The sequence below is a fragment of the Scyliorhinus torazame genome, chromosome 7 (assembly GCF_047496885.1).
Source record: "Scyliorhinus torazame isolate Kashiwa2021f chromosome 7, sScyTor2.1, whole genome shotgun sequence".
NCBI lineage: Eukaryota > Metazoa > Chordata > Chondrichthyes > Carcharhiniformes > Scyliorhinidae > Scyliorhinus > Scyliorhinus torazame.
In genome coordinates, this window is record NC_092713.1 from 234,842,487 (window position 1) to 234,862,752 (window position 20,266).

The window sequence follows — 20,266 nt, forward strand, 5'->3', positions numbered from 1 at the left end:
GTAACAACCTGCCCCAGGGGGTATTCTTCATGTGTGGGCCTAAAACCTGAATGTTGATGGGGTAATTGACAATCTGCCCTGTGTAGCAAAGTTCAAACTTCACTCACTTGATATCCATACATGATGGGATTGATTCTCATATTCACTGATGAAGCAGTGGACCTAAGATGTTACCCTGAGGAGCTCATGCAGTGATGTCCTGAAACTGAAATGCTTAACCTCCAACAATCACAACTATCTTCCTTTGTGCCAGGTACGACTGCATTCAGCAGAAAGCTTTCCCCCTGACTAACATTGACTCCAGTTTTGCTCGGGCTTCTTTCCACTGCACTCAGTCAAATACTTCCTTCAGTTCAAGGGCAGTCACTCGCACCTCGCCTCTGGAGTTCAGCTTCTTTGTCAATGTTTTGACTAAAGCTGTAATTAGGTCAGGAACTGAGTGACCCTGGTGGAACACAAACTGACCGTCAGTGAGCAGGTTATTGCTAAACAAGTGCCGCTTGATAGCAATGTTGATGATCCCGTCCATTGCTTGACAGATGATCTGGAGTTGACTGACAGGGCAGTAATTGGCCAGGTTGGATTTGTCCTGCTTTTTGTGTACAGGTCACACCTATGCAATTTTCCACATTATCAGATAGATGCCAGTCTTGTATCTGCACTGAAACAGCCTAGCTAGGGGTGCCGCAAGTTCTGGAGCACAAGTCCTCAGTCCTATTGCCAGAATATTGTCAGGATCCATAGCCTTTGTAGTATCCAGTGCCTTCAGCCGTTTCTTGATATCACATAGAGAGAATTAAATTGGCTGAAGACTGACATCTATGTTGTTGTGGACGCCTGGAAGAGGCTGAGATGGATCACCACTCCGCATTTCTGGCTGAAAATTATTGCAAATGCTCCAGCTTTATCTTTTGCACTGATGTACTGAGCTCCTCCATTATTGAGGTTAGAGATATTTATGGAGTGTCCTCGTCCAGTGAATGGTTTAATTGTCCATCACCATTCACAACTGTATGTGACAGGACTGCAGAGCTTTGATCTGATCCATTGGTTGTGGAATTTCTTAGCTCTGTCTAAAATACCCCACTGAAGAGTCAAAGTTATAGGGTAAACTTTGTCTCCACTGTAACCGAGAACCATAGAATCCCTACAGTCGGCCCATATTTTTTTAGCTGCTTCTGCTTTTTGTAATGCAAGTAATCCTGTGTTGTAGCTTCTCCAGGCTGACACCTCATTTTGGGTATGCCTGGTGTTGTTCTACATTGATCCAGGGATGACCCCTGGCTTATTGATAATGGTAGAGTGGGGATATGCCGGGCCATGAGGTTTCAAATTGTTGTTGAGTACAACTCTGTTGCTACTACTGCTGGCCACAGTGCTTCATGGTTGCTCAGTAGTTGTTAGATCTGTTCGAAACCTATCCCACACATCACAATGGAGGATATCCTCAATCGAAGATGCAACCTTATCTCTGCAAGGATTGTGCAGTGATCATTGGTACCAATATTGACATGAGCATCACGGCATCTGTGGCAGGCAGGTTGTTTTTCCCTCACCACCTGCCACCGACCTAGTCTTGCGGCTAAGCCTTGAAGTCCTCCACCCAGAGTACACACTGCACCCTAGTCACCTTCACTACTTCCTCCAAATGGTGTTCAACATGGATGAGTACTGATTCATCAATTGAGGAGGGGTGGTCAGTGGTAATCAGGAGGTTTCCTTGCCCATGTTTGATCTGGTGCCATGTTGCTGATTCCCAGGGCAACTCCCTCCCCGACTATCTATCTGCGCTGGGCCTGTCCTGCTGGGGACACAGGACATGTCTAGGAATATTTTATTCTATCTGTCATCTAGGATTCAAACCAGAACATGTCCTGGATTTCTGGTCCAGCAACAATACCACCACGCCATACCTCCCCTTTAATGAAAGTGGACAGGCTTTTGTACAAGTGCCAATTTGCAGTCACCGACAGGGGCGGTACGGTGGAACAGTGGTTAGCACTGCAGCCTCAAGGCACCAGGAACCTGGGTTCGATAACTACCTTGGGTGACTGTGTGAAGTTTGCACATTTTCTCCGTCTCTACGTGGGTTTCATCCCGATACTCCGGTTTCCTCTCACACTCCAAAGATGTGCAGGTTAGGTGGATTGGCCATGCTAAATTGCCCCTTAGTGTCTGTCAAAAGGTTAGCCGGGGTTGCGGGGGAGTGAGCCTACGTAGGGAGCTCTTTCAGAGGGTCGGTGCAGACTTGATGGGCCGGCTGTAGGGATCCTATGGTTCTCGGTTACAGAGGAGACAATGTTGCCCTATAACCTTGACTCTTCAGTGGGGTATTGTGGGTGTGCTGCATTGTGAATGCTGCCATTATTCAAATTAAATGTTAATTCATGACTCTATCTGCCTGTTCAGATTGTTGTAAAAGATCCCAGAGCATTTTGATAATACGTAGACGAGTTTTTCTATGTTCTTCTTAATATTCCATTTTGTAACCACAAAACTGGCTATTTATCTCATTGCTGTCTGAGAATCATTGTCTTCCACAAGTTTGCCTAATGGCATTGAAAATGCTTCAAAAGTAATTTGTTAGCTGTGAAGCTTTCAGGACCTCTTCAGGTTGTATAATGAGCTATATAAATGCAACTTGTTTCTTTCTTTCATTATCTAAAGACCATTTGGCTGCATTCACTCATAAGGTTCCAGTTCAAAGCACGTCTTAACGTTTTAAATATCTCATCATCACTATAATTCTCCTAGAAGTATCCTAGTGAACTTGCACAGTAAATTTCCTATTGCTTATGGATTTCTATAATGATGTAGAACTAAACTGACATTAAAAATACTTTGTTTATCTTGTTTTTGTTTTCTATGAATTTAGTAAAAAGACCACAAAGATTTAGTTTGCCTTCTTGCTCTTCCGCATTTAACAAACTGCAAAGTCCTGTACTTTTTTATTCCATGCCAAATCTTGCCATTTAAGATGTATTTCTCCTCCATTTTAATTTCCATGGGTTAGAGATTTTGCTCAATTGCATTGTTCTTTTGGCGTAGTTCACCTAATGTACAAAGATTGTGGAATTTAAGCGCAAATTATGTTTGGCGTAAATTGAGTTTCTGTGATCTTTTGCATTAGTATTCATTGTGCTAGAAGCCAGCTCTGCCCACACATCTGATCACAGCCCCAGGAGTGACCTCCGTGAAGACAAAGTCCCATCTTTACACTGATGATATCCTCCATTGTGTTGTGTGGCACTACACTGTGCAAAATGAGATCCATTTAGAATAGACCTAGCAATTCAAAACTGGCCATTTATAAGGCACTGTGGGCCATAGAAGAATTGCATTTAACCTGTAACCTCATGGCCTGGCATATCCCCCACTCTACCATTCCACCAAGCCAGGGATCAACCCCGGTTCAATAAAAATTCATACCGGGAGCAGCACCAAGCATACCAAAAAATGAGGTGTCAACCTGGTAAACCTGAAACACAGGACTACTTGCATACAAAATACCAGATGCAGCATGTGATAGACAAGAGTTAAGCAATCTCACAACCACTAGATCAGATCAAAGCTCTACAGCCCTGCCACAACCTATTGTGAATGGTTCAATTAACCAACTAACCAGAGGAGGGGGCTCCACAAATATCCCCACCCTGAAATGATAGAGGAGCCCAGCACATTAATGCAAAAGTAAAAACTGAAGGATTTGCAACCATCTTCAGCCAGATGTGCTGAGTGGATGATCCATCACGACCTCCTCCTGAGGCCTCCAATTGTACTGATTTCAACAACAATCTGATTCACTCCAATTGATATCAAGAATTGGCTCAATGCACTGGATACTGCAAAATTATGGGCCCTCACATCATGGCAGTAGTTGTACTGAAGACTGTGCTGCAGAATTAGCCATGCCCCTAGCCAAACCTTTCCAGTACAGCTGCACCACTGGCATCTACCTGACAATGTGGAAAATTGTCCAGATTTGTCCTGTACAGAAGAAGCAGAATAAATCCAACCCAGCCAATTACCACATTATTAATCTACGATCATTGACAAAGTGATGGATGGTGTTGTTGACAGTGCTATTAAGCAGTACTTATAAAGAAAAACCTGCTCAGTGATGCTCAGTTTCAGTTCTATCAGGGTTTCCCGGCTTCTAAACTTGGACAAAAGAAGTGAGGCGAGATTGATTTGACCGAGTGTGACATCAAGGAGCTGTAGAAAAAGTGAAGTCAATAGGAATCAGGAAATAAACTCTCCAATGATGTGGCTGTTGGAAGTCAATCATCTAATTCCCATGCTAATGTTGCAGGAGGTCCTCAATGTAGTATCCTGGGCTCAACAATCTTTATAGCTACTTCATTAATGACCTTCCTCCATTAAAAGGTCAGAAATGGGAATGTTCACTCAAGAGTGCACATTGTTCAGTCTGTACCATTCACGACTGTTTAATACTGAAGTGGTGTGCGTGCATATGCAGCAAAACCTGGGCAACATTCAGCCGGGACTGATCAGTGGCAAGTAACATTCACGCCTCACAAGTGCCATTGAACGACCATCTCCAGCAAGAGCTAATCTAACCATCTACCATTGATAGTCTGCGTTCTGATTAGCAAAGGGCAGCCTCCAATGATAGATACCCCTTTTCTCCCTGCCTTTTGAAGAATTTATTTTAAAATTCAGGCTGCCCACTCCCGCCTGATTGTCCATGCCAAATGTTTTATGGTCTGGGTGGCATATTATCAATCTTAATTGACTTGGTAATGAACCTAATTAACCCTTGATTATCTATTTAAATATGACAAGCGGGCTGCCAATTGTAGCACCCTCCTGCCCCCAACCCCTTGTATTATAGGGGTGAGTTCAGGGGTGGTTGGGAAGGTGGTGGGATGTAGAAAACATGCCCAGCTGTGTCATATAAAATGCAGCCCCTAGACTGCTTTGAGTTAGTTCATTGCAGACAGACCCTGAGTAGGGATGGTAGAACTGACAGTGTTGTATACTTGGAATAGAGAAAAAAATTGCTTGGTTTCTCTGTTTGATTGTGAAATTGTAATGTCCAATTTACTTAGTTGGAATTATTGAGAGTTTTCTTTTAAGAATTTAGCCGCAAGTAAATTATTTTGCTTATACTGCATCTTAATCATTTAGAACATTTTAAATTGAAAATGTTTCTATTTTTTTAAGCCTTAGATGAAAATATTTAGTCATCGGTTGAATTCTGTCCAGTCTTAGACGAAAATATTTAGTCATGGTGTTGAAGTATGTCCACTCAAAAGATGAAGAAAGTTTTTTTAAGACATTTGATTATAATTTGTTTACATGGTGAAAGCTTTAAAAATGTATTGTTAGAAATTAGTTAAATCAAATATAATAAAAATTATTTGAACAACAGCTGGAAATGATGCAGTGAATCTGAGGCATTGGGCCAGATTTACAGTGTGGGATTAGGAATCGGACACACAAAATAAATGCCTGGTCCTGATGCCGTGCCCGGGCTGTGTCGCTCTCATGGTGTAATTTTTACATTCAACATGGCCTAACTGGACAGGAGGTGAGCTTAACAGTCACTTTTAGAGATGCTGAGCAAGTCCAGGAGGGGGAGCTGCAAACCTGGTTCCAGCAGACCGCAGCCATATTGCGTGCTGTTTTGAGCAAGCAGCTCCCCGGGGGTGGAAGGAGGAGGACAGAGATGTGCAAGGCAGAGTTGTTTAAAAGACAACCACTAATGAAGTTCAGCAGGCCCCATGGCGAACCTGACAATTCTGCACCAGAAGTACGCACGACTGGTTGGGCTCGCCAAGGAGAACATGACGCCCAAAATGTGCATGAAAGATCCAACAAGCAAGAATGAGGTAAAGCCGACCTCTATCTCCAATCCTATTATCTCCTCAACCAATGATATTAAAAGATTGGGAAATAAACGTCAAAAGATTGAGAAATGAAATGGAGGCAATGAATCCAATGATATACCAGAGAGAGAAAAATAAAGCAAGGAAAGAAAAACTGGATTGAGCGAGAGAGAGATGTTTTTAAAATCTTTCTGAAAAATTAAAAACCTGTAGAGATGAAACCCTACACTTGTAATAGTTAACTTTCATTGGCAGAGTTCTTTATTCACAGAAATTAACAGTTAACATTATTAAAAGGGTTGCTTATTAATTAATAGCCCTAAGTATCTGTGAATGCTTTATTTCTACTGCCCAAATACAACACATTCACAACACTCAATACGGACAGTGGTAAAGCAAGTAATGAAAAACCCCGACTGTGATGCTAATGGCAGAGCAAAGCAGTGTGGACAGCAACCACTGGATAGTCAAAGTTCACCACGCATCTTGCCTGAAGTTGCTGTGCCAGTTACCCACAAATATCAGAGAGCACAGTCACCCTATTATTTAGAAAGCACAGTCCAACCCATTCATTTTAAATCCTTTTGATCATAGTGCAAATTTCAAATGTTTTAGAAAAAGTGTTGGAATGATTTTTCTTTGTTCTTTGCAATTCCAGAATGAAATTATATCAATTGATTCCCACAGTAACATCATATCATTCAGTGACATCCTAAGAAATAGTCCATTGCTTTCCATTGCTAATTACTGGATAGATTTGTTTCAGTAGGAGTTATTTGGTCTTCCATTCAGCATGTGGCAGTAACACATGATATTATCATCACTATGTTCGTAAGCTAGAAAAAGTGCAATATTGCAGTTCAACTATAGTTCAACTATAATAGGCTGGATTTTCAACAGCAGGCAGGGGAAGGAACGTGTGAGGCAAGCTTTGAAAATTGCCCTCTCAGAGATCGTCTTGGGATCCTCCCGCCTCCCTTACAGATTCACAATCAACAATGGGGGCGGGGAGGAGCATCTGACATCAATTAAGAATGAACCTGAAATAAGCAAAGCTAACTGTTTGCTGTAAAACATATTTGTAAATACAATCACTGATCCAAATTCATAAAGTCAGTCCTTTGTAAAGTGACTTACTGGCACAGTCTGTGATCATTTAGCATATGTATGTATGTGTGTATACATATTTCAAAGAAAGGGACTGTGAACAGATGAAATAACTGACATACAGTTGTGAGATATTAAATTATCAGGATAGGAAGTAAAACTTAACTTCAGGAATGTCTGAGTTTGACAACATGAAATAGAATTGTAAACAAATTTAGTTCAAGAACTTAATCAGTTTCTACAGCATTGGTATTATTAAACAATAGGAGTTACAAAACAACAAGTAATAATTCATGTTGCTGGAAATATGAAATACAGACAAAAATGCTGCAAACACACAGAAGCAGTAAAATGTATACATTAAGAAACACTGCTTCAACTTGTTCTCTATAACTCCGTGCGGGATTCTCCCGGATCAGCGAGATGGCCTGTCCCCGGCGTAACAAACGGCGCAAACCACTCCGGTGTAGGGCTGCCCGGAAGTTGGGAATTCTCCGCACTTACGGGGGCTAGGCCGGTGGCGGAGGGGTTGGCGCCGCGTGGTTCAGCGCATGCGCAGACCGGCCGGCATATTCTGGTGCATGCGTAGGGGGGTGCCATCTCCGCGCCGGCCATGCGGAGCCGGAGCCCTACAGGGGCCAGCGGGGAAGGAAGGAGTGTCCCCATAGCACAGGCCCGCCCACAGATCGGTGGGCCACAATCGCGGACCAAGCCACTGTGGGGGGCCCCCCCGCCCGGGGTCGGATCCCCCCGCGCCCCTCCAAGGACTGCACCAGCCAACTTACCTTCCAGGTCCCACCATGTTGGATCATGTCCAATCCATGCCGGCGGGACTGGCCAGAAACCGACGGCCGCTCGGCCCATAACTGCCGGGGGGCCGCTGTCAACGGGCCCCATCCAGCGTGGCGTGATCCCCGCCCGAAAACCGGCGCCGGAGAATATGGCAGCCGGCGGCGGGGCGTGATTCACGCCGCTCCCCCAGGGATTTTCTGACCCGGCGGGGGTTGGAGAATCCCGCCTTCCATCTTTGAAACCTCAAGGGCCTACAGCGTGAGAACTATAATATAGACTTCACAAAACAAGGATGGCAGAAAAGCCAATTTAAGAATTTTGGTGGATCATTAGCAGATTTACCTTCCCCCCTTTGATAGATACATCTAGGATGGGGGCTCCCCTAAATGTCAACAAAACCAACCCCAAAATAAATTCAGCTTAATGTAAGCAAGATCATTAACCCAACGGCCAACATGCTAGCCCTTAGTTTGATCTCAAAGTCGATGTTGCCCAAAGTCAGATTTATTAAATGACACTGATGACTAGAGGACCAGTCAAGAGGGCAAAGAAAGTATAAAGGAAGAGATTTGATAGCAGCAACATTTTAAAGACTACTGGTTTGCTAATGTGATTACTTGTAACCATAGAGTGTGCATGAGCTGTGCAGATTCCATGTAGTTAACGTGGTAGATTTTAGATGGAGCATTTATATTTAACTGAAGGCACTGAAATACTGGACTAACAATGCAAGAAAGAACAATGATTCTTAATTTTGTGTTTCTTGTGAATCTAGAGTTCTATTTCCAATCGCGCATTATGTAGTAACCCGCATAGGACATAAGGGATAAACTACGGGGTGGAGATACATGTAACGGCGACAGAGAGAAAGGACCAGTGACTTTCAACTGGGTCCCTTGTGTACATACTACTGTGTGAATAAATATGTTCTGTTTGTTACTCGACTGACTCCTTTTTCCAGTTAATAAACTGGCAACGAAGATAAAACTGGAAGCCATTGACATGTTACTCTGCCACCTACGCTGTCTTTGAAAATTTGTTAGCCTCGACCTAAGGAACGCCTGGTTGCATTATGCCTTTTTTTGGTTGTCTAGATGTTTTCATCCCTGCCATTGAGTCACGGAAGCAATATACGGAACAACTCCAATGTTTCTTCAGGGCCAACGACATCACTGAGATAGAGCGCCAAATAATAATCCTGCTGATGGCCTGCGGCATTGCGATTATGGGCCTGTTCTTGCAGATGTGCTTCGGGACCATTTAGTATGGGATCAATAATCATGAAGTCCAGAAGAGGCTTTTGAGTCAAGGGTTGCTAATCTTCGAGCAAGCCTTGCAACTTTCTCTCTCACAGCAAAGTGCGGCCCGGGGTGTACAAGAGCTACAGTGGATGGAGGTTAATGCAATGCGGCGCCGTGCCTCTCTGCCTTTCGCCACTCAGGATGAGTCGCCCAAAGGCGACCAGCCCACAACCTCGTGACTCAAATCCTCGTCGAACACCCTTGCTGGATGCGGACGGGGCTGACGGCCTATTATGAGAAAGGTGTGGCCATCGGAATCGCTGGCTGCATCGCCTGAGAGCGGGGCAACATTTTGTCCACACAGGCTATGCTGCAAGTAGGCTCCGTGTCCGGGTCCACGATATCGTCGGATTCTGATATGGAGACCCAGTCCTGAAATCTCAGACTCTGCCATCATCATCCAGCCACCGCCTGGTGATTCCCCACTGCAGCGATCCAACTGCAAACGCTCTTCTCCGACTGGGAGGCAGTGTTCCCCGGCTGAAGTACTGCATCGCGTCTGGTCCATGGGACGGAGGATGACGACAACCCACTTTGCGATGAGCTCTGATGCTCCGCATCATATGCCAACATCTGATTTCCGCCCACGGCAGCACTGCCCACTGCCCATCTGGGTGATCCCTGCATTCAAGCTGGCTGTTCCATCGCATGGTCCCATCGGATCACTGGGTTGGCGGTGGTGGGGACAGGTGGGAAGTGGAGTAGGGAGCCTGGGCCACCCACAGTGTCCGCCCATTTCCCCTCCCCCCATCCAGCCCACCCCTCAGACCCATCTGACAGAGCACCGAGGCAGGTTGTAACGGTGTCAACAGGTGTTTAATGTGAACAAATATATACAGATGTGTGCCCCAGCCCCTATAACTAAACTGTGCCCTGCACCCATGCCAACTTAACTGGTGTCTACTTTTCCAGCATTACGGGACATAACGCTACATCTAGGTGGTTCCCCAGATGGTACAGCAGGAGTGGAGGCGCCCTCCTGTGATTCCTGCCCTGCAATCTGGGTCCCCGTTGGCGGGTGTCTTCTGGGGCGACCAGGTCTGGGTGGGCCCAGCTGCTGCTCAGGTGTCCTGGGTGGCATGGTGCCGTCCCGTTCTGCCTTCTGCCCACCAGATGCGCCAATGACAGGGTGGGATGGGGTGGAGTTCGAGGTGATGCAGGAGTCACTATCACGGCCCCATCACCTCCTCCTCCCTCGGGCCCGATGACCCCTGGGCTACTCCATGGGATCAGGATGCGAACGGAGATATCCCCTGAGGCTCCCCCGCCACCTGGAGGCCCGCTCTGATCTCGTCCAAGGTCCACATGTTCGCGGCCATAGAGCACAGGGAGTGGACCATCTCCGTCTGGGATAGCGCAACATCACGCTGCGACTGTGCAACTACCTTCTAGGTTTCTGCCACATCAGCCAGTGACTGTGCCATCTCCCGCTGGGTCTGGGCCACCTTCCTCTGTGTCTGCGTCACGTTGGCCAGTGCCTGGACTATGCCGGGGTCTCACTTCCTCACCCGAGGCTGAGCTCCACCACTGCGACCTCTCATTCCTCCGGGCCGCCGATCACATCCAGGGCCCTCTGCTCGGTCACGGTGAGGGGGCACAGGTCCACGGTTCCCCTGTTAAGGAATGGGTTAAGAAACATTCCGATTAGATGTCTCATTAATCCAATAATTGACACTGATATGTAAAGAGGCTACAGGTGGCCTTTGGAGCATATAATGTGATGATAGAGTTTGATGCTAAGTGTGTTCAAGGAAAAATAAAGATGTTGGGAAAAGGAGACGATATCGTGACTCTACTCAAAGGCAGCCAGAAGCTGGTTGCTGTGCAAATGTAAAGGGTTAGAACAAAGAACAAAGAAATGTACAGCACTGGAACAGGCCCTTCGGCCCTCCAAGCCCGTGCCGACCATGCTGCCCGACTAAACTACAATCTTCTACACTTCCTGGGTCCGTATCCCTCTATTCCTCCGGGTGCAGAGGAGATTTACCAGGATGTTGCCTGGTATGGAGGGGAAATCTTATGAGGAAAGGCTGATGGACTTGAGGTTGTTTTCGTTGGAGAGAAGAAGGTTAAGAGGAGACTTAATAGAGGCATACAAAATGATCAGGGGGTGAGATAGGGTGGACAGTGAGAGCCTTCTCCCGCGGATGGAAATGGCTGGCACGAGGGGACATAGCTTTAAACTGAGGGGTAATAGATATAGGACAGAGGTCAGAGGTAGGTTCTTTACGCAAAGAGTAGTGAGGCCGTGGAATGCCCTACCTGCTACAGTAGTGAACTCGCCAACATTGAGGGCATTTAAAAGTTTATTGGATAAACATATGGATGATAATGGCATAGTGTAGGTTAGATGGCTTTTGTTTCGGTGCAACATCGTGGGCCGAAGGGCCTGTACTGCGCTGTATCGTTCTATGTTCTATGTTCTATTCCCATCCTATTCATGTATTTGTCAAGATGCCCCTTAAATGTCACTATCGTCCCTGCTTCCACCACCTCCTCCGGTAGCGAGTTCCAGGCACCCACTACCCTCTGTGTAAAAAACTTGCCTCGTACATCTACTCTAAACCTTGCCCTTCTCACCTTAAACCTATGCCCCCTAGTAATTGACCCCTCTACCCTGGGGAAAAGCCTCTGACTATCCACTCTGTCTATGCCCCTCATAATTTTGTAGACCTCTATCAGGTCTCCCCTCAACCTCCTTCATTCCAGTGAGAACAAACCGAGTTTATTCAACCGCTCTTCATAGCTAATGCCCTCCATACCAGGCAACATTCTGGTAAATCTCTTCTGCACCCTCTCTAAAGCCTCCACATCCTTCTGGTAGTGTGGCGACCAGAATTGAACACTATACTCCAAGTGTGGCCTAACTAAGGTTCCATACAGCTGCAACATGACTTGCCAATTCTTATACTCAATGCCCCGGCCAATGAAGGCAAGCATGCCGTATGCCTTCTTGACTACCTTCTCCACCTGTGTTGCCCCTTTCAATGACCTGTGGACCTGTACTCCTAGATCTCTTTGACTTTCAATACTCTTGAAGGTTCTACCATTCACTGTATATTCCCTACCTGCATTAGACCTTCCAAAATGCATTACCTCACATTTGCCCGGATTAAACTCCATCTGCCATCTCTCTGCCCAAGTCTCCAAACAATCTAAATCCTGCTGTATCCTCTGACAGTCCTCATCGCTATCCGCAATTCCACCAACCTTTGTGTCGTCTGCAAACTTACTAATCAGACCAGTTACATTTTCCTCCAAATCATTTATATATACTACAAAGAGCAAAGGTCCCAGCACTGATCCCTGTGGAACACCACTGGTCACAGCCCTCCAATTAGAAAAGCATCCTTCCATTGCTACTCTCTGCCTTGTATGACTAAGCCAGATCTGTATCCATCTTGCCAGCTCATCTCTGATCCCGTGTGACTTCACCTTTTGTACCAGTCTGCCATGAGGGACCTTGACAAAGGCCTTATTGAAGTCCATATAGACAACATCCACTGCCCTACCTGCATCAATCATCTTTGTGACCTCCTCGAAAAACTCTATCAAGTTAGTGAGACACGACCTCCCCTTCACAAAACTGTGCTGCCTCTCGCTCATATCTTTGCTTCTGAGCAGACCGTCGATGAAGAAAGCACACATGAAACTGGATATGGAATGGGATACGGCAATAGTTTTTGGAAAGACGATGGACTTACAATTTACACAGTCGGGACACTATTGTATTCCATTAATGACAAATAATATTTCAGGTGCAGTTGTTAAGGATGTGTTATTGGCAGCTAGAAATGGGACTTTAGCTGATAAAAAGATTGTTGTATTAAAACTGCATAGGCAATTTGCGCATCTGTCTCCTCGGAAGCAGAAAAATTTATTAAAGGATGCAGGAATAAGGGATGAAGACTATACTAAGCTGATAGAACAGGTTAGTGATCGCTGTGAGGTTTAGAGGAAGTACAGAAGGATACCATCACGACCAATAGTAACCCTACCTTTGGCCAGGGATTTTAACAACATTGTGGTCATGGACCTTAAGATCTGGGGTAAAGCTAACAATATATTTATTTTGCATTTTGTAGATTTAGCAACCAGATTTAGTCAATCAACCATTGTACGAAGTAAAGAAAAGAGAGTAATCCTGGATCAGATCGTGGAAAAATGGATAGGGACAGGAATGGGCTCACCGGCAAAATTCCTTCCAGACAACGGATTTTTCCAGAATTTGCTAATGATGAGTTTAGGGTTTGTGTGAAAACGTAAATATCACAGTTATGAATACAGCTGCAGAAAGCCCATTTAGTAATGGTACGTGCGAAAGAAACCATGCAGTAATAGAAGACATGATCCAGATAATTTTGGCAGATAGACCAAATTGCAAGTTAAATTCAGCCTTAACATGAGCGGTACATGCAAAGAATTTGTTGCCGATGGTTGGGGGCTATAATCCCTATCAATTAGTGATTGGTAGAACTCGTAAAATTCCATCCATTTTGGATGACCAGCCTCCAGCTTGGAAAGGGACTACAATTAGCTCTGCCTTTGCTGAGCATTTAAATGCATTACATAGCAGTAGAAAAGCTTTTTTGGAAGCAGAAGTCTCTGAAAGAATTCGCAGAGCTTTAAGGCATAATGTACGACCATCAAATAATGTTTTTCAGCAAGGAGACATAGTATACTATAAGAGAGACAATTTTAATGAATGGAAAGGCCCAGGGAAGATCTTAGGCATAGATGGCAAAACAATTATTTTGCAACATGACAATCTGACTGTAGGGTACATTCATCAAGGATAATGGGTATAGATGACTAATTTTCAAGTTTAGACAGTGCAGACAGACATGATGAGAAACCAGGGTCATCTGGTATGCACTTGTTGCAGAACTATGAGGACCAGTTAACTGATATAGACATGGTTTCTGTAGAGGAACACAATACTTCTGATGAGTTAGAACAGGCCATTTTTCCGAAAGGACAACTGCCAAAAGTTGGTACAATAGTGACGTATTTGCCTGAAGTGTCTAGTCAATGGAAGGATGCAACTGTTATTAGTAGAGCAGGGAAGGATACTGGAAAGTATAAACTCTGGTTGAATATACAGCATACAGGGGAGGGTGTCAAGACAATGGATTGGGAACACGAAGTTCAAAAATGGAGGACACAGAAACACAGTGCCAGTTCAGATAGTACATCGGATAGTTAGATTCACAGGAAAAGCCGAGAACTATTGAAAGGATATCCCACAGCAGAAGGGAAAGATAAAGCAGTAGCAGTACAGGATGAGATACCAAGCGGGATAGGGGACATAGTTTGTCAAGACTCAGAACATGGGTAAGACTATGAATGCTTCTAGGAGTAGAAACCCACATGCACGTGAGATTTTGGTGGCCTCCAATAAATATAATGAAAAAGTTATCAAATATGCCAAACAGCAAGAACTGCATAGTTGGAGTGAATTTGGGATTTACACGGAAGTATCGGATAGGGGACAAAGAGCTTTATCCCACAGATGGATTTGCACGGAAAAGGTTCTTCCAGATGGGACTTATAAGGCAAAGGCCAGGCTTGTGGCAAGGGGATTTGAAGAAAGCTTAGAAGATCAGGATTTAAGGGTAGATTCACCTACGGCAGGAAAGGTTATTTTAAAGATCTTCCAGGCTCTATTAGCCACAAAGGCATGGGAATGCAAATCTATAGATATAAAAGCTGCCTTTTTGCAGGGGCATCCGCTTCAGAGAGACATTTTTCTCCGTCCTCCTAAAGAGGCAGCCAACACAGAAGGGGTAACCTGGAAGTTCAACAAATGTGTATATGGATTAAATGATGTGTCTGGAGTCTGGTATTTTTCGGTAAGGTCAGTTTTGTAAAAGTTAGGCTGTTGCCAGTTGAAAGCAGATCTGGCAATGTTTTACTGGCACCATAAGGGAAATCTTTCTGGCATCTTTATGATGCATGTTGATAATTTTTTGTGGAGTAGGACTAATGATTTCAAAGCTATTCTAATCTCTGGGTTGAGGAAAAAATTCAGGGTTGGAAGTCAGGCTTCCTGTGCATTTAAATATATTGGACAGGAAATCAGACAGACTAGGTTAGGGGCAACTTTACACCAACAATCTTATTTCGAGAACATCAGCCCAATAGCAATTAGTTGTGGTCGGGTTTCACAAAAAGACGCAGTGGTTTCAAAGATGGAAAAAGAGCAACTGCAAAGTTTAATTGGGCAACTGAATTGGTTAGGTAGACAGACTAGACCGGATGTTAGTTTTGATGTCTTAAAGTTGAGTACAAAAATGATCCTAAAGTGGAAGTCATAATGAGAGCAAATAAAGCATTGGTCAAACTAAAAATGCAGGAGTGTGTTTTGAGGTTCCCGGTTTTAGGTGATCTTAGGCACTTGAAACTCATGGATTATAGTGATGCGTTCTATGCAAATATATGTGATGGGGTTTCAAGCGCAGGAGGTTTTATAATTTTCCTTTTGGGGAACAATGGTAAATGTTGCCCTCTTGTGTGGGAAACAAAGAAAATAAGGAGAGTGGTCAAAAGCACTTTGGCTGCTGAGACTGTAAGCCTTGTAGAGGCGGTGGATATGGCCTTTTATATATCTCAGATATTGACAGACATTTTGGGATTAGGGGATTTGGGGAACATACCCATTGAGTGTCACATTGACAGTAAATCCCTGTGGAAAATGTGCACTCTACAAAAAAAGTGTCAATGAGAAAAGGCTAAGGATAGACATCGCAAATTTGAAGCAGATGTTGGACAGGGGGGAGATAGCAAAAATTAAATAGGTCGACAGTAGCTATCAATTGTCCAACTGTTTAACGAAAAGAGGGGCTAGTTCACAGAACCTTTTGGATATTGTTAATGAAGGGCGCCTGTTTCTATGACTGTTTGGTTTTTTCCTTTCAAAAAAAAAGAGGGAGGGAAATTGCATGTGTTTTTGAGTTTCTTGAAATTTTGTTTTCACCAAATTATTTTTTTTCTGCAATGAAGGGGAGACTGTTGAGGAATTGGTTAAGAAACATTCCAATTAGATATCTCATTAATCCAATAATTGGCACTGATATGTAAAGAGGCTACAGGTGGCCTTTGGAGCATGTGATGTGATGAGATGATAGAGTTTGGTGCTGAGTGTGTTCAAGGAAAAATAAAGGTGTTGGGAGAAGGAACAGATCTCTTGACTCTTTCCTTAACAGCAGCCAGAGGCTAACACCCCTCCCGGGAGTTGTGCGCGGCCTTCACCTGGGGAGGGGGATGACGGATAGAAAACAACAGTGTTATGCAGTCCGACGTATGTAGCCAAGGGGGTGGGTAGCTGGTGGCCAGCGCACAAGGCCATGGCGGCCAGTATGGGTACCGGCCTGTGGTGCAGGGTGGGGATTTGCCCGTCCTCCTGGTGTGGGGGCGGTGTCGCAGTAGGGGTGTGTGGGCCGCAGGTTAGTGCTGAGGGCACAGTACTCACCCTGGCTGCCCTGAGGAGGTTATGCAGTTGTTTCTGGCACTGCTGGCCCGTCCGGACAGCGTTGCCCATGGCTCTCATGGCCTCTGCCACCTGCGCCCAGGCACGGTGAATGGCAGTGGCTGGCAGCCTCCTTCTCAGACCAGGGTACAGGGTCATCCTCCATGGAGAGTGTCGAGCTCTGCATCCTCGAACCTTGGTGCCACTCTCCTTACTGCCATCTTATTGGCTGGGATGGTGTGTGTGGGGAGTGAAGTATGTATATGCGGTTGCAGCTTATCAGCCTATGCTTGTGAATCGCGAAACCGCCAAATCCAGCACCATTTCTCATTAGAATCGATTGTGTTCCATGTGGCGCCACCGCTCGCCCCTTAGCAGTAGCAGAATCGGTCCAGGTGTGGCGCCGGTTTTTCTGTCCTGAAAGTCCACGAATTCTGTGTTGGCGTCCACACTTGGGGCTAAATTCTCCGCCGTCAGGATTCTCTATTTTGCCGACAGGCGAGTGGTTTCCAATGGCGTGGGGCTGCCACACAATGGGAAACCCCACTGACTAGCCAGAGAAACCCGACGGCGTGCCGCACCAGCGGGATGGAGAAACACGCCCTTAGTCTCCGAAAAGGAGAATCCTGTCCTTTAAATCGTCACTATAATTGATTCTACTGGTCCTGGTTGTACAATGTAGGGGCCAAAATATATAGCGAAACAAATGTTACACAAATGGCTAATACATGCTTTCTGTTCCTGTAAAAACATTGAAGTGTGTGTTGGATAATTCGAATAGAATAAGGAAAGGAAGAAAGAACTTTCATTCCGACATCATTCGTAAACTCAAAAGTGTTCCAAGACACTTCCGAAGTATTTTCATTATTATCTTGTCTAAGAATCAACTTCCAACAACCAATTGAAAAGTTTTCTCAAATTTTTATGTAACCCATATGGGACGGATTTTTCAGTAAGAGGCGGAACAGAGATTTGGGATGGGGACAAAGAAAGGTTATGTAACAAAAACAGAAAATGCTGGAAATACTCAACAGGTCTGGCAGCATCTGTGGAGAGAGAAACAGTTAACTTTTCAGGTCGATGATGTCTCATCAGAAAAAATATATCTTTCAAGTCAAGCATATGTTACAAGCTCAAGAGGGGTGAGAGCAAAACGGGAATGAAAGAGAGGTATCAGAGTTGCAGGATAGTCAGCAGGAATGGAAGGAGTAACAACGATAGGAAAGTCAGCAGGAATGTCAGGACAGGCAGCGGTAGGATATCCAGAAGGAATGGCAAGAGCGACCGTGATAGGAAAGTCAGGAGGAATGGCAAGAGAGGCAGTGATAGGAACGCCAGCAGGAATGGCAGGAGAGGCAGTGATATGAAAGTCTGCAGGAATGGCAGGAGAGACAGTGATAGGAACGTCAGGAGGATTGGCAGGAGAGACAGAGACAGGAAAGCCAGCAGGAATGGCAGGAGTGATAGTGATAGAAAGGTAAGCAGGAATGGCAGGAGAGACAGTGATAGAAAAGTAAGCAGGAAAGTCAGGAGGGCCATAGATAGGAAAGTCAGGAGGAAAGGCAGGAGAGACAGAGATAGGAAAGTCAGCAGGAATGGCAGGAGAGAGTGATCGGAAAGTCAGGAGGAATGGCAGGAGTGGCAGAGATAGGAAAGTCAGGAGGAATGGCTGGAGAGACCGAGATAGGAAAGTCAGGAGGAATGGCTGGAGAGACAGAGATAGGAAAGTCAGCAGGAATGGCAGGAGTGGCAGAGATAGGAAAGTCAGGAGGAATGGCTGGAGAGACCGAGATAGGAAAGTCAGCAGGAATGGCAGGAGTGGCAGAGATAGGAAAGCCAGCAGGAATGGCAGGAGTGGCAGAGATAGGAAAGTCAGCAGGAATGGCAGGAGTGGCAGAGATAGGAAAGTCAGGAGGGAATGACTGGAGAGACAGAGATAGGAAAGTCAGCAGGAATGGCAGGAGTGGCAGAGATAGGAAAGTCAGCAGGAATGGCAGTAGTGGCAGAGATAGGAAAGTCAGGAGGAATGGCAGGAGTGGCAGAGATAGGAAAGTCAGGAGGAATGGCAGGAGTGGCAGAGATAGAAAAGTCAGCAGGAATGGCAGGAGAGACAGAGACAGGAAAGTCAGCAGGAATGGCTGGAGTGACAAAGACAGGAAAGTCAGCAGGAATGGCAGGAGAGACATCAATGGGAAAGGAACAGGAATGGCAATAGTGGCAGCGATAGAAAAGCGAGAAAGGATGGCAGGAGAGGCAGTGGGACTAACTGCTAGTTTGGCAGCAAATTAACAAAGAAGATAAAACCTGAAATAGGTTTTGAAATTAATTAACCTGCACTTCTAATTGGAAGTTGCCTGTGTTCTAGTGAATGCCAGGAAAATAGAATATTCAACTGGCATATAAAAGACTTTTCACAAACGCATAAAATCTAATGACCAGTGAATGAGATTAATTATGGGATGAGAAAGAACAAGAACTGACCCTACACATACCCAATGAGACAGAAACAGGAACACCATTTTTGTATACTTGACATCTAAGTATATAAGATTTTTAGATAGTTTAATATGGTACAGGGGGAGCATCTGTTCATATGCCTCAGTAAAAGAGGCTTAATTGGGGTTCAACACTGCAATTTCTAGGCTGATATTTGTTTGTTCTGTAGAAATTGCAGCAGTCACAATAAACAATCACCACTGAACCATGTGCAGGTTGTATATTGCAAGGTAAAACCAATTTTGCATGCAATAGACATAGATGGAAGAAATATACCACCAGCGTTTTAACTCAAATTATATTAGAGGTCTAAAAAAGTATTTTATTTATCTTTTCAAATGCAGCAATAGAAATATTTTGCTGCTATTATCTGGGGCTGGATTTTTGGTACCAAGGTGAGCAGCACAAATCAGGAAATTTGCTAACTTGGGCAGATCTGACTTTGTTCAATGGAGCTATTTTTGTTCTTGGCTGTGGGGTGGGATAGAGTTAGGCACACTGACCTCAGAATCAGTTCTTTGTCACCCAGGGGCGGGTGAGTGCCAAGGTAGGCTGGTTAGAAGGCCCATAATGATTCATTGGGAGAGGGAACAGTTGTTTTAGATAATGGGAGGGTGTCTAGCTCTCACCCTTCACACCCCCACACCATCAAAAGCCCCCATGCCATCTCCATGCCAACTCATGCCTTACACCCGCTCCCATTCCCTCTCATAGCTCTATGCCATTTCCATGCCAACTGATGGCCCCATTCATTCTTCCATGTCCCAATACCAACTTATGCTGTCCACACATGCCACCATGTCCCCATGCCACCTCAGTAGCCACTCACCTAGTGTCCATCATGAGAAGACCTCAGGAGGAATGTAGAATGAAAAAATAACCTTCTAACAATCTAATTCAGCTTTCACTCATACACACTTGATAGTATCAAATTCATGAAACCCATTCAAAACTTTGAATCAAAAACAAATAAGCATCGATCAAATTGTGAACTCAGAACCCCTTACTGAGATAACTGTTGTGTTTGAAACTCAGTCAAGATTTCATGATGTAATAAAAATCCAAGAGAACGTCAAACAAGAGCTCTAAAAGCACTCTAAGTAGGCCGGCACGGTGGGACAGTGGTTAGCATTACAGTCTCACAGCACCAGGCACCTGGGTTCGGCGACAGGGCGGAGAATCCCCGATGATGACAGAATCGGGGGCGGTGCCGCTTTCGCGATGCTCCGCCCCCTGAAAAGCGGGATTCT

The 20,266-nt window shown here is 45.0% G+C and overlaps 1 protein-coding gene across 5 annotated transcripts in view; it reads left to right on the forward strand.

The window, feature by feature from the left end:
• Positions 1-20,266, forward strand: part of LOC140426901 (histamine H2 receptor-like) — an 82,969-nt gene that overhangs the window by 51,840 nt on the left and 10,863 nt on the right. The gene's annotated exons all lie outside the window — the stretch shown is intronic.